The 15,371-nt window shown below is 45.7% G+C and overlaps 1 protein-coding gene across 3 annotated transcripts in view; it reads right to left on the reverse strand.

Moving 5' to 3' along the window:
- Positions 1-434: 434 nt before the first annotated feature.
- Positions 435-15,371, reverse strand: part of LOC137432378 (uncharacterized) — a 29,061-nt gene continuing 14,124 nt past the window's right edge. The window contains exons 4-7 of one of the 3 annotated variants that reach the window (XM_078769595.1): positions 12,905-13,024; positions 11,483-12,519; positions 9,107-9,214; positions 435-547 (exon numbers count right to left, since the gene is read on the reverse strand). The gene's annotated coding sequence lies outside the window, so the exon portion shown is untranslated. Of the gene's footprint in view, positions 548-9,106; positions 9,215-11,482; positions 12,520-12,904; positions 13,025-13,113; positions 15,260-15,371 lie in introns of those variants that run through there. The other 2 variants (XR_013621715.1, XM_078769596.1) reach the window with 2 other exon arrangements.

Consider the following 15,371-nt stretch of genomic DNA (forward strand, 5'->3'; position numbering starts at 1 on the left):
GAAAGAGGATTCACAAATAACATCTATCGGGGATGTTTGCATACCTGTCTACATGTCCACTACCCTGTCAATGTCTAACCCCCACTACCCTGTCAATGTCTAACTCAATATCTTTGTGCACATATAACAACACCAAATCATTGAATCAGCCATTGTTTTGATTGTTGTTGTTGATTGCTCCATTGGGAAATTAAAATGACAATAACAGAAACTACAATGAATATACCTATCTATCCGGGTGTGTCCCACCACGCTCCTCCCAAACCCCAATCGCGCTCCCCCTCCTCCTCCCCGCCCCGGATCCGCCCCAGATGTCACATACTTAAAGTCAGATAATGTCAATTACATTCTTTCCTTTTATCCCCTACCCATCCTGCATATGTAATATGTCAATGACACGAAAATAAATTATTTACAGCAACTTCTGAAAATCAGTTCCGATCCAGGGTATACTGTAAGTATCATTGCAACCACAACTCACAGAGTCGCTGCTGTAGTAACCTGGCAGGAAGTGTTCGCAGAGCTGGAAGAGACACCAGAATGCTGGCTGGGAAGGGTGGTGGAAGGAAGATGTAGGATAAAGTAAGCTCACCTGACAACTGAAGTACAAACATCTAGGCTACCATATAAAACACAATGTGTGTGTGTGTGTGTGTGTGTGTTGTTTGTGTGTGTGTGTGTGTGTGTGTGTTGTTTGTGTGTGTGTGTGTGTGTGTTGTTTGTGTGTGTGTGTGTGTGTGTTGTTTGTGTGTGTGTGTGTGTGTGTGTTGTTTGTGTGTGTGTGTGTGTGTGTGTGTGTGTGTGTGTGTGTGTGTGTGTGTGTGTGTGTGTGTGTGTGTGTGTGTGTGTGTGTGTGTGTGTGTGTGTTGTTTGTGTGTGTTGTTTGTGTGTGTTGTTTGTGTGTGTTGTTTGTGTGTTGTTTGTGTGTGTGTGCATACAAATCCTTTGAATTATTTAAGTTCAGGAACAACCGATACTGTACAATTAATTAAGTGTGTGTGTGTGTGTGTGTCCGACCCTTCATATGGCTAGGTTTTAAAGGCTTTGAGTCGTGCTTCAGGAGGGATTTGGGTAGGAGCCGGGGGGGGGGGGTTTAAGGGGCAATCTTTGAACACGACTGTGTCCACCGGTTGAAAGTCCTAAAAGACTGAGGACCCAAAAGACCCCAAGGACCAAGAAGACCCCAAAGACCCAATGGACCCCAAAGGACCCCAAACACTCAAAATATCCAAAATACCCTGTAGACTGTTAGACACAAAAGATAACGAAGACCTAGAAGACCCCCCAAGGACCCAGAAGACCCCAAGTATTCTGAAGACCCAAAATACCCCAAAGACTCAACAGATTGAAAACACCCTGAAGATCCAATGGACCCTAAAGACCCTGAAGACCCAAAAGACCCAAACAATGACAAAAAGGACCCAAAAGACCCCAAAGACCCAAAAGACCCCCCAAGGACTCAGAAGACCCCCCAAGGACTCAGAAGACCCCCAAGGACTCAGAAGACCCCCAAGGACTCAGAAGACCCCCAAGGACTCAGAAGACCCCCAAGGACTCAGAAGACCCCCAAGGACTCAGAAGACCCCCAAAGGACTCAGAAGACCCCCAAAGGACTCAGAAGACCCCCAAAGGACTCAAAAGACCCCCAAGGACTCAAAAGACCCCAAGGACTCAGAAGACCCCCAAGGACTCAGAAGACCCCCAAGGACTCAGAAGACCCCCAAGGACTCAGAAGACCCCCAAGGACTCAGAAGACCCCCAAGGACTCTGAATATCCAAAATACCCTGAAGACCAAAAATACCAAAAGGACCCATTGGAACCCAAATGCCCAAAATACCCCAAAGACCCTGAAGACACAATGGACCCCAAAGACCCAAAATTTTGGTAAGACCCAAAAACCCAAAAGACCCTAAGACCCAAAAGACCTCAAGGACCCAGAAGACCCAAAGACCAATCGACCCGAAGACCCAAAATACACTGTAGATTGTTGAAGACACAAAAGATAATGAAGACCTAGAAGACCCCAAGGACCCAGAAGAACCCAACGACTCAGAAGACCCCCAAGGACTCTGAAGATCCAAAATACCCCAAAGACCCAATGGACCCTAAACACCCAAAATACCCCAAAGACCCAAAATACGACAAAGACCCAAAAGACCCAAATGGACCCCAAATACCCAAAATTTTGGTAAGACCCAAAGACCTCAAGGATGCAGAATATCCCGAAAACCAAATACACCCCAAACACCCAAAATACCCATAGACTCAAAATACCCTGTAGACTGTTAAAGACACAAAATACCATAAATACCCAGAAGTCCCCACAGGCCTAAAAGACAGAAAAGTCATTGAAAACCCAATTGACCCCAAACACCCAAAATACCCCGAACACCCAAAAGACCCCGAAGATTCTTAAATACCCAAAATACCACAAAAACCCCAAAAACACTGAAGACCCCAAATTCCCCAAAGACCGAAAAGACCCCAAAGACACAAAAGACTGAAAATACTCCCAAGACCCAAAATACACCAAATACCCTTAAATACCCAAAATACCACAAAGATGCAAAAGACCCACAAAGACCCTTAAATACCCAAAAGACCATGAACACCCAAAAGACCCTGAAGACCCCAAAAAAAACCCAAAGACCCTTCGATATCCAGAAGACCCAAAATACCCAAAATACCCCAAAGCCCGCAAATCCTTAAAGACCCAAAAGACAACAAAAATCCAAAAGGTCCTGAAGACCCAAAATTCCCCAAAGACCCATAAAGACACCCAAGACCCAAAACACTGACAAGACCCCAAGACCCTTAAAGACCACCAAGACCCAAAGACCCTTAAATACCCAGAAGACCCTAAATACCCAGAAGACCCAAAATACCCAGAAGACCCTTAAATACCTCAAGGACCCAAAATATCTCAAAGACCCTTAAAGACCCAGAAAAACCAAAAGACCCAAAAACCCAAATGACCCTGCAGACCAAAAATACCCCAAAGACTCAAAATACATCAAAGACCCAAAACACTAAAAAGACCACGAAGACCCCAGAGAACCAAAATATCCCAAAGATCAAAAAAAATTCGAAAACACCCAGAAAACCAAAAAGTCCCTGAAAACCCAAAATACCCCTGAAGACCCTGAACGACCCCACAGAACCAAACAATCCAAAACACCAAAAAGACCCTTAAAGACCCTGAGGAACCAGTGGAACACAAAGACCCAAATTACCCCCAAAGACCCAAAATACCGATATGACTGAAAAGAGCCGAGGACCCCAAAGAGGCAGAGGACCCAAATGACCTAAAAGACCCCAAAGACCCAAATGAACCAGAAGATCCCAAGGATGCAAAAGAGCTTGAGCACCCAAAAGACCCAAATTAACCAGAGGACCCAAAAGACCCTTAGGATTCCAAAGTCCCAAAAGAAGAGTAATTATGTCTCTTACATTGGAATTGCAGACGGTGGCTTGCAAACCGAGCCTCAAGGTCGGTGTATGGAAGCGTTATTTTTTTAATCACAATAAATACAAGGCACAGGGAGGTGACATTCACTGAACGTGACGTGCTAAGTGCGCAGAGTAAACCGAGTGTTCATTTACGTCTGTAGGATGTCTAATAAATAAAGAAGATATAAGCACACCTGACACTAGGCCCCAGGCTTCTACTTTGGCACGCTCACGGGGCTGCACCGTCAAATAAACTGTTCCAACCCGTCATTTTTGACGGACTTTTTACTAGTTACAATATAAAACTTATACAAGAAGTACAAGTCAAGGAATGGGGATCACAATCTCAATGTGACTCGCAGGTCTGACTCTCAAACTTGCAACTAGGCAGTCGGATGCCAAAGTTCTCACCTCAATGGGCATGTGATTGAGAAGGAGACCACCGAGTGTAGCAAGGTCTTTTCCTTGGTCTCTCGTTTCCTCATCACTTTCCCCATCTTCATCACTATTTATCCACGCTCCACCGCCATCAGCTCGGAAAGCAGACAGAGCTTTGAGTAATCTTAAGAGTTCCAATGGACTACCAGGGTTAAAAACAAAAAAGAAACAAAACAAAACTAGCACGACACTCTTCGACGTCACGACGTCAACCGATATGCCTCCGCCAACATTATTACAACATTATAATACTTCTACTAAAGCGCGGCATTACGCGCGCTGCTTGCGAGCAAGGAGGAAGCGGACAAGCAGTAACTTATAAACGTCTTTATTGTAGGAGCTCACTGTAACACTGGCCCGCTCCGGGCTGGGCCTGGGCGCCCGGTGTATATCATGAGGCCACGCCTACCCCTCGGGCGTGGCCACCGCCCACTTGGTGCGCGGGATGATGTCACCACGCCAGTGGGCTTTTGTGTCCGCCACACTACCAACTTTGCTTGAAATCCATTCAGCTGTTCTCAAGTTATCACATTTTTACCTGACTTGACCTCTTGACCCAAACATCTATTCAGTTAATCTTTACATCATTATACATATCTGTACCAAGTTTGAATTAGATCCCTTTAGCCGTTGTCAAGTTATAGACAGACTAGCAGAAGTACCCGGCATTGCCGGGCGAGGGAGGGGATGGGAGGGGAGGGGAACGGGGGGGAGGGGAACGGGGGGGAGGGGAACGGGGGGGAGGGGAGAAGAGTGGGAGGGGGAGGGGGAGGGATGGGAGGGGGGAGGGGGGGAGGTGGGGAGGGGAGGGGGAGGGGAAAGGGAGGGGAGGGGGGAAAAGGGAGGGGGAGGGGGAGGGGGGAAAAGGGAGGGGGAGGGGGAAAAGGGAGGGGGAGGGGGAAAAGGGAGGGGGAGGGGGAAAAGGGAGGGGGAGGGGGAAAATGGAGGGGGGAATGGGGCAGGGGGGAAGGGGGGAGGGGGGAGGGGAGAGGGAAGAGGAGGGGATGGGGAGGGATGGGAGGGTGAGGGATGGGAGGGGAGGGAGGGGAGGGGGGAGTGGGAGGTGGGAGGGGGAGGGGGGAGGGGGAGGGAGGAGGGAGAGGGGGAGGGAGGAGGGAGAGGGGGAGGGAGGAGGGGGCGGGGGGACCCGGCAGAAGTACCCGGCATTGCTGGGCGGGGGAGGGGAGGGGAGGGGAACGGGGGGGGCAGGGGGGAAGAGGGGGGGAGGGGAGAAGGGTGGGGGAGGGGAGGGGGAAAGGGAGGGGGAGGGGAGAAGGGGAGGGGGTAGGGTGGAGGGGGAAGGGAGGGGGAGGGGGGAATGGGGAGGGGGAGGGGGAGGGGGAAAAGGGAGGGGGAGGGGAAATGGAGGGGGAGGGGAGAAGGGGAGGGGAGGGGAGAAGGGGAGGGGTAGGGTGGAGGGGGTAGGGTGGAGGGGGAAGGGAAGGGGGGGACGGAGGGGGAAGGGAAGGGGGGGACGGAGGGGGGAGGGGGAAGGCGGAGGGAAGGGGATGGCCAGTCAACAATGAGGTTGCATTTCTCATGGTCGGAGAGCAGCACAACAATCGGACATAGTCCTGCATATTCGCAACAGCACGAAGCGGATTTTGGAGACTCACCGATCCTGTGACGTCCTCCAGTACCGGCGTTGCCGGGCGGGGGAAGGGAGACCCGTACATTCCCAACCCGTACATTCGCCCTCTCGACTCAAGCTCACTCGGACAAAAGCCTCGCACAAATTACACCGTGAAGGCCCAATGGTCATGTCTATGCCACAAATCACGGGCGCACTGAATTTAAAATATATAGAACGCTCATACTCCGTGAAAAGTGAAGCCGCCGTGTCGCCATCTTGGTCAGCACGACTCGACCAACTCGCTTCGCGGATCTCGTTTTGTGCGGCAAGAAACTGCTCCAATCGGTTACGGAAGGGTTGTGGAAAGACGTTTCACAGCTGTTTCAAAGACATTTAATTCATATCGCACAAAATCGATACAAAACACGATCGCATAAAAGGTGAAGTGACGTGTGACGGGATGGAACATCACGTGATCGCTCTGAGCGAATCAGCGAGCTGCTCTGGAACCGGCTGAGATTAGCGGGTACTTCGCTGAGGTAAATATGAATAAAAAATATGGATCGTCAAATATTTTGAGTTCGGCCATGTTCGACAACCTCAATGGCCATGTCTATGTCAAATATCAAGCACGTAAGCCTCTCCATTTAGGAGTCTATCGGTAACATTACACACACACACAAACACACACACACACACACACACACAAATTGTGTTTTATATATATAGATTACAGCTTTTTGTATGCGAGATCAAGCTTCATAGAAAAGTGAGTTGCAAGAGGGTAAAAAGGTCAAGTGAGTAGAAAAAAATTGCAGCTTGGGTTGGGGGATCCAAGCAATCAACCCTTCCGCTATCAATAACTACGATCACACAAGATGTGGGTACCCTGTTTGCTTGAAGCCCTGGAGAGAAAATTTAACCCTCTATGGAAGGCAGTTCTGTAAGAAAGAGAAAAGAGGAGCAAAAAAGTTGAGGTGTGTGGTCAGCCTGGATTTTGGAAGTTGAACCATGAGGAAGATACTGGAAGAAGGTGTGCACTCTGGAGAAGCTGGAGAGTGTCGGAGAGCTGAAGGAGCTAAACTCGAGGAGAGGTGGAAAACAAAAAAACAGAGAGGTCACAGACCTGTTTGGGATGTGAGGGCAACAGTCCTTGTGCTTCCGCCTTATTACGGCCTCATTCAAGGGAGCTTGAGAAGCCACAGAATTCAGGAGAAGAGAAGCGAAAGAGAAGTATAGATCAGAAGAGGTGATGCTGGTGCCCTGGGCCATAGGAAAGAGCAGTATTCCATTGATCTGCAGACAAAGGCCTTGTCGACTGAGTAGTTCCTGCTTATCAAGGAACTAGGGGGAAAGCCTGTCAAAAATGATGGGGCCAAGAGCATCCCTCCCCTCCCCCACCATAACAGCACAGTTGTGTCATAAAGGAAAGAATGATTATTAGAGAAATAATTTTTTTATGGCTTTCTCTCCAGTAAACAAACTCCTGTTTTCTGCTTGTGATTGTCGTATCGCCGCCGCCTGCTCCTCATCCTGCCTCTGTCTTTGCCTCTGCTTCTGCTCACGTGCTAATCTCCTTTCTCTCTCTCCACTGCGCTCTCATCCATAATTAGTACCTCTCCAGATGTGTACAAAGAAATGGTATTGAAGATTGTTAAAAAAACAGTAAAAGTAAAAATTGACCGCGTAAAATTACTCACATATGTGTATTACTAACATCTCTCACTTTTACGAAAAATTAAATCGCTAACGTCTCACCTCCAGCCTTCTGGTTGTGAAAACAACCGGAATGGTCATGCAATCAACCCAAATTCAGATGCATGTAGTGAAAGTTTTGGACGGCATAAATTCACCTTTCCCGAGTGGAAACAAAATGGTGAATGGTGCTACCACTGATATTGCGCGTGCTCCCTTTCAATAATGAACGCGACGTCACTTCCGCTAACATGAGGTCACTTCCTGTGTGACAGAGAAATAAATACAATAGGGCTTTTATATATGTAGATGACTTTGAACGACCCAGAATGCTCAGTCCGCGGATGGTTTTGTAGGCCAACTAGGCTATGTTGTTGGCCAAGGGTGGTGCATAGCTAATGTTAAGGCTGCGACGTTCAAAGGATCAAACCTCTTCCAATGGCTGAGCATGCAAATTGATAGGTAGGTTTTTTGACGATCCTTCCAGAATGAATAGTTTGATTGTGAGATTTTCCAGGATTGAAAGACATGTTCCATTTTTCAGACCTGCAACAAATCATTTCCAGATCAACAGAGAATGATGTAACTGCCTTCTGCCTCTCAGTGGGACGGGGTTACTGTACGACACAATGTGGGCCGTTGTCGATAATTTAATCACAAATGCTAAAAATATGTACATATACCATGAAATGGGGTGAATAGGGACAGCAAGGTGAATAGGGACACAAACTGAAAAAAAGTTCGGAAACTTTTTTCGCTGAAAATTGATAACCATACTGATTTGTTGATATTTGGGTTGAAAGTGTTCTCTTGTTTTTTTAAAAAGCAACTTATAGTCCCTATTAACCCCATATATGGGTTAAATAGGAATAAATAGGATTTTTATGGCTGTCCCTATTCACCCCGTTTTACGGGTGAACAGGGACAGTCACTAATACAAAAAAATAATAATCAAGAAACAATCCTGAGTTTCCAACTTATTGCTAAATTGATAGCTCAGATGGATGCACATAATATGCACCCATAATATAAACCATGGTGCCAGTGAAAAAAAATATGGGATAAAAAGTTTCTCCAAACTGTCCCCTATTTCTTGATGATTATTTTTTTGTATTAGTAACTGTCCCTATTCACCCATAAAACGGGGTGAATAGGGACAGCCATAAAAATCCTATTTATTCCTATTTAACCCATATATGGGGTTAATAGGGACTATAAGTTGCTTTTTTTTTTAAACAAGAACACTTTCAACCCAAATATCAACAAATCAGTATGGTTATCAATTTTCAGCGAAAAAAGTTTCCGAACTTTTTCCAGTTTGTGTCCCCATTCACCTTGCTGTCCCTATTCACCTTGCTGTCCCGATTCACCCCATTTCACGGTAATGAGAGTGGTCATATAACTCGAAAACAAATATTTATAATCCCAGAGGCCAATTACAATTACAAATTACAAGTACAAAAACAATTCAAGCAGAAATGTTGCTCGAATTTTGATTATTCGCGGAATTGACTGTAAAGTCTCATTGAAATGGCAAAATAAATGCATAACTATTAACAAAACCTGAACACATGATCATTTTCCCTTTCGGCACAAAGTGTACAATTTCACAGTTTGTTATCAAATATAATTATTAAAATAGTGGGGTTACGAATTCCCCCGAAAAAAATATTCACCTTTTATACCATTTACTTCCATCCTTCCTGAAAATCGATGAAATCAAGGTGTTACATGTACAGTATAAGTCTACAGTATGACCCCCTTTGTGCCTTAAACTAGATGTTGCATAACATGTCTGCAAAAAGAGTTTAATGTCCTGCAAATAATTTGAAGCAGCAAAGATCACATGGAAAATGAGCAGGTCACCTGATCACAACAACTTTAATTATAAATTTTATTTCACAGGAATAATGTTTGCATGTGTGGTAAGAAACGGAAGTTATGAGAACCTGAAAAAGCCCAGGATGTTCCTCCAGCAAACTGTAACCACCGGAAAGACGAAGCCAAACTGTGCCCCGGAGAGAGCCTGGGATACCTTTCCTGCAGCGCAGCTTCAGCTAAGTGAGGGGGATGGAAGGAAGGTTTGATATGGTGAATTTTTCTTCATATGACTCAATAGAGCTCGAGGTGATTACATTTCCATTGGTATCATTCCAAATGGGTGTGAATGCCATTTGATATATAGAATATAAGACTTGGAATGATAGTTGGTAGGCCCTTCTGGGCTCTCAGAAGGCAGCTCGTGCCTGAAGAAATGGTAATAGTCGTCATGGGAATGTATAAAACAAACAAGAATCAATAACTATGGTAAAGACCTACCTGGGATGCACGGAAATGCTGGAAATCAAGGTAGGATTACATCAGGGATCGATTGTAAATCTTCTACCGTTTGAAGTAGTGATGGAAGGATTGGTGAAGAACGAAAGGTTACGATTCCAAATTCGAGTTATCCTTTCCTGGTGATTTAGTATTGAATCCTCAAAGTGAAAAATAAACAAAATAGAAAGTTTGATGGAATTCAATTCAATGTACTGAAGTGTTATAACTGATAACTGAGAAGGAGGTTGAGGAAGCGATAAAAGCAATGAAGAGTAGAAAAGTGGGAGGGCCGACAGGAGTTGCGGGAGATATGTTGAAGGCAGCAGGAAGTTGGGGTGTGAAGAGAATGACAGAGATCTGTAATCTGGTGGTGAAAGAAGGCCGCATTCCAGTGGATTGGGAACCGAGTACCCTCGTCCCTCGACACAAGGGGAAAGGTGACCCTCTGGACTGTGGCTCGTATCGAGCGATAAAGTTATTAGAGCATGGAATGAAGGTATTGGAAAGGGTGTTGGAAAGGAGGATAACGAAGAAAGTGAAAATAGACGAAATGCAGTTTGGCTTTATGCCAGGAAGAGGAACGACAAACGCGCTTTTTATTGTAAGGCAGTTGCAGGAGAAGTACATGGAGAAGAGGAAGAAGTTGTTTCTTGCGTTTGTTGATCTGGAGAAAGTATTCGATAGGGTTCCACGGAAGTAGTGACATGGGCATTGAGGAAGTTAGGAGTGGAGGAATGGTTGATCAGAGTTGTGATGGCAATGTACGAGAGCGTGCACAGCTGTAAGGACGAAGGACGGGAACAGTGGTGAGTTTGAGGTGAAGGTGGGAGTGCAACAGGGGTCGGTACCAAGTCCACTACTGTTTGTAGCTGTGATGCAGGTGCTGGCCCGGAATGTAAAGGAGGGTTTACCGTGGGAGTTGTTGTATGCAGATGATCTGGTGTTGATTGGGGAGAGTGTGGATGTACTGAAGGAGAAGATGAACAAGTGGAAGGAATGTATGGAGGCAAAAGGTCTGAAGGTGAATATCGGAAAGATGAAGGTGATGGCAAGTGGTAAAGCATGTGGTGAGGTGGAAATAACTGGGAAGTGTCCGTGTGCTCTGTGCAGGAGGGGTGTCGGAGTGAACTCCATTCAATGTACAATGTGTGCTGAGTGGGTTCATCAAATATGTAGTGGTCTGAGAGGGTCATTAACCACAGTGGCAGCTACATTCAAGTGCAAGGTGTGCATAGAGGGAGCTGCAGGTGGAGGAAATGTTGAGTTGGATCTTGGAGACGGCATGAAGCTGGAAGGTGTGAAAACATTTTGCTACCTCGGAGACATGCTGAATGGAGAAGGTGGATCAGACTCGGCAACGGTTGCTAGAGTGAGATGTGCATGGAAGAAGTTTCGGGAACTGAGTGGCGTGGTGACGAGGAGGGGAGTGTTGTTGAAGCTGAAGGGAAAGGTGTATGCTGCATGTGTGAGAAGTGTTATGATTTATGGGAGCGAGACATGGGTAATGAACGTGGAGCAGCAACGAAGGCTGGAAAGGGTGGAAATGCGAATGGTTCGGTGGATGTGTGGAGTATCATTGAGAGAGAGGACGACAAATGATGAATTGCGAAAGATGATGGGAATAGAGCCTGTGATGGATGCTGTGAAGAGGAACAGGTTGAGATGGTTTGGTCATGTGTTGAGGAAGGATGAAAGTGACTGGTTGAGAAGAGTGATGGAAATGAATGTAGAAGGAAGTAGAGGATGGGGAAGACCGAGAAAGACTTGGCTAAAGATGGTGGAAGAAGAAATGCGGGCAAGGGGGTTAACAAGGGGAGATGCAGAAAATAGGGCAAAATGGAGAAGATCGTCATGAGGCCCGCAAGGCTAACCCCCGCTCTAGCAGGGAAAATGGCCTTAAAATGCCTGTTGCTTTTTTTTGTGTTGTTAAGTTTTCCAAAAAGCAATAAAACAGGTCCCAACACCAAACAATAAAATAAACATCCTGTGGACGAACAAAAAGGTACCTGAGACACGATGGCAGCGTCATCGGGGCAGCAATCCAAATGATGCTCAAACTCAGTATTTGGTCCCAAAGGATCTTCATGACAAAGATTTTATCCGCAAAGTTACAGGATGATGGAAAACACCTTGCGCTCCCACAAGCCAAGTTCACGAAGTCTTATCGACGGATCCTCTTGCAGGCGGTAGCACGAACCACCCATGAGGCCCATGTCGATAGGTCGGTGTTTCTTGGCTTCGTGCAAATCTTGTCGAATTACCGTTGCCTCTTTTGCTTCACACTTAAATTTGACGAGCTGCGTAACACAATGCTGATCCAGGATCGGGAGGACAGGTGATCTTTCAAGAATCCTTTTTACCTGCGCATGTAGGAAGGCAGGAACTGACTATTGGACAATCCAGCAGAAAATATTTCATCAAAGCTATCCCTTTCCTGAAACAGTTGTCAAATAATCTGTGCTGCTCAAGTCATCCATATAGCACGTCAGTCATTTTCCAGACCCTGTGAAAGAACCTGTCTCTACGTCATCGTCAAACATCGGCTATACCAATATTCCTCCACTGTGCTTGAAGGTCTGGAAAATATGCCAAAAGTTTGTCCTTTTAATGTTCATGGATCCACTTTGTTGGTGATTTATAGCTGTTTCGTTTGCCTAGTCTGAGAGTTTGAAGATTACTATCAATGCCACTTCCTGTTTGGTTTGTAATTTACGGTGATGGCCCCACTTCACACATGAGCGATGAAGCAGCATTATTTTTACATCAAGGGCTCGATCCTGGCTGCAGGTGTTCCTGCTGCGTTTGCCTCTCGTTTTGCTCTTGAGGAGTTTCAGCTGCTCTACATGCAGATTTTGGTTCTCGTCCTCTTTCTTGCTCTCGAAGCTTCTCAGCTATCCTGGATGCAACCCTTCTTGCTGCGCTTGCCTCGAGTCTTCTTTTTCGCTTTTGAGGACTCTCAGCTGCTCTGGATGCAGCTTTTGCAAGTCGTTTCTTTTTCATTTCAGTTCTTACACATTTCCTTCTTTTGTTAGGAGCCATGTTCCTGCAAAATAAAGGAGTGGGGAAAGCAGTGTGAGGAGGGGGAGGTCGTCTGCCTCGTCCTGCTATTTTCTTTTCATTACTGCAATAACTCGATTGGCTCAAGTGATCCAAGTCCAACGAGGAACATGTATTATGATGTAAATATGAATAGATTCGATTTTGGGGTCAAGAGGTCAAAATTGTTACCACGCCACCTTGTGAACCATTGGATTTTGACCAAACTCAAGTACAGGTATACAGGGTGTTCCAAAAAGACCTGACAACTTTTGTTAATATATAATTATATAGAACCACAAATGGTACAATACTCTGGTTTATACGATACAGAAACTCAGTTTTGTGCACACCACCAATACATTTCAAAGTGCGCTCAGTTTGTCACACACCTCATTCGATGCAGGATGCAACCATTTGGCCCATCATGCCTGCTCCACAACAATCCCAGATGTTTGTTCACCGCAAGAGATCGCTTCTTGCTAAGGTCACACTGACTCGTTTCAAAGAGCCTGGAAAATAAAATGATGTTCATGATGGGTGTCGTTTCTGAAATGCAGCCATTTCTACAGCATAAAATCTACCCAACCAATGCAAGATAACCCTGAGTAGGAGCAAAGTTTATTGGACACATCCCTGCAGACACCATAATTGTAGATACCTGTTATCTTCATTCATCTCAATGATATGCCAAAATATGTCAAAAAGACACAAAAAATACACAACTTTGTTCAATGCCACGATCCGTTTCTTGCCAGATTTGTGGATCAGAAATGGATTGCAGCATTTCCATCGCAGAGCTTCGAATTTTGACGTTGCGAAAGTCACAGTGATTTAGACAAACGTTTGCATCTTTAACCTCAAATTGGGCCGTTTTCAAACCACTTCCCCATAACAGTTTTGTCCCCAGAAAGATGTGCTATTCTGATCAAGCCGTTTACAGATTATCCTTTTTATGGATAATCACGGATTTTATGAATGATCACGGTGTGTTCCCCGATTTAGAATAGGTACACCGTATCCCTGCGCATCCTGAGCGTGACCAAGGGTTGGCGTCAGGAAGGGCATCCGGCCATAAAAACATTGCCTCAAACAGGGAACCATGATTGTCATGGGGCCCGCCGCAAGGCCCGCAAGTGTTGCTCAGAAAGCATTGCTCTAGCAGGGAAAATGGCCTTAAAACGATCATTCATATTCATTTTCATTCATCCTTTTTATGGCAGGCCGATACCAACAGTACAATATCCAAGCTTGTCACTCAACCATTCTGCTGCCCAACCAACATAGACTTGACTTAGCCAAAACAGAGACAAAGGTATCACACCAACTATTATTTTAATAAACAAATTATTGTTGACTGAAAGGTACTATGGATATTGCCTGGAGAACCTGATGATGAAATACCCCACAATATTTTGCATCAGTGAGGAACAGGGTGGATGATGCAACAACTGAGCCCAATCATGGTGCAGGTGAGTGTAGTTCACAAAAGTCTCCATGACTGAAAAATGAGAAACAACCTCTTGTTTTTTGTTACTCCAGCTATAAATACTTATGTAGGAGGAGCAGCCAATAAGTAACCTTAAAATATTTTTCACAACTTGTTTATTGCATGTACGTGTGTAACAACTTATTTTTCAACATAATCTCCATTGCGTTCAATACATTTTTTCCAGCGCTTTACTAAGGCTCTGATTTCTCAAGAAAATATATATATACATTTTGGCTGCTTCTGTAGCCATTTATGCACCACCTCTTGGACCTCTTCGTCGGATCAAAAAGTTGTTCCACCAAGCGCCTCTTCAAGTTGCCCAAATATGTGGTAATCCGAAGGGGCGAGGCAAGTAGGGTGGATGAGGAAGACACTCAAAATGCAGGTCCTGATTGTTGTAGCTGTAGCGTGGGCAGTATGGGGCCGAGCATTGTCATGCTGCAGCAAAACACCGGTAGTGAGTAGTCCACGACGTTTTGATCTGATTGCTGGTTTCAGATGATTTTTAAGGAGGTTGCAGTATTATGCACTGGTTACTGTGGTCCCTCTGGGCACGTAATGCTCGACAAGTGGGCCTTGGCTATCCCAGAAGAGCGTCAGCATCACTTTTCCAGCGGATGGTTGTGCATGGATTTTTTTGGGCTTCTCTGAAGTTGAATGGTGCCACTCTTTGCTTGCCCTCTTAGTTTATGGCTGAAAGTAGTGGACCCAGCTTTCATCCCCAGTCACTACACGCTATAAGAAAGCATTGCCTTTTGTTTCGTAACACTGCAGTAGTTATTCACATGCGTCCACTCGCCGTTCTTTCAGTTCGGGTGCGAGTTGTCTAGGCACCCACCTTGCAGACACTTTTCGGAACCCCAGCACGTTGTGAATGATATGGTGTGCTGAACCATGGCTAATGTTCAATTCAGAGACCACTTCATCCAGCGTAATGAGACTGTTTTCCCTTAGCATGCGCTCAACACGTGCAACCATTTATGGTGTGTCGGCTGTGGGAGGCCGGCCTGAGCAAGCAGCGTCTGCCACACGGGACACTCAACTTTTAAACTTCCTGTCCCAGTCATACACCTGCTGCAGCGATAAACATGCGTCACCATTTGCATCTTCATTCTGCAATGGATTTCACCGGGCTTCACACCCTCACTTCCCAAGAAACGGATGACAGAACGTTGCTCCTCCCTGGTGCATGCTTCTAAGGGAGCCGCCATCTTGGAACTGCTCCACTGATGTCACACGCTCAATGTTGCCAGATCTAAAACAGGCAAAACATGACTTACCCATTGATATAACATATGTCGTTACCCATAGATACTACACACATTACTTTCTCAAATTTATATGTGTACCATGTAGCACCACTTGGT

Source organism: Myxine glutinosa, unplaced genomic scaffold, assembly GCF_964187855.1.
Source record: "Myxine glutinosa unplaced genomic scaffold, kmMyxGlut1.1 SCAFFOLD_3311, whole genome shotgun sequence".
Classification (NCBI taxonomy): Eukaryota; Metazoa; Chordata; class Myxini; order Myxiniformes; family Myxinidae; genus Myxine; species Myxine glutinosa.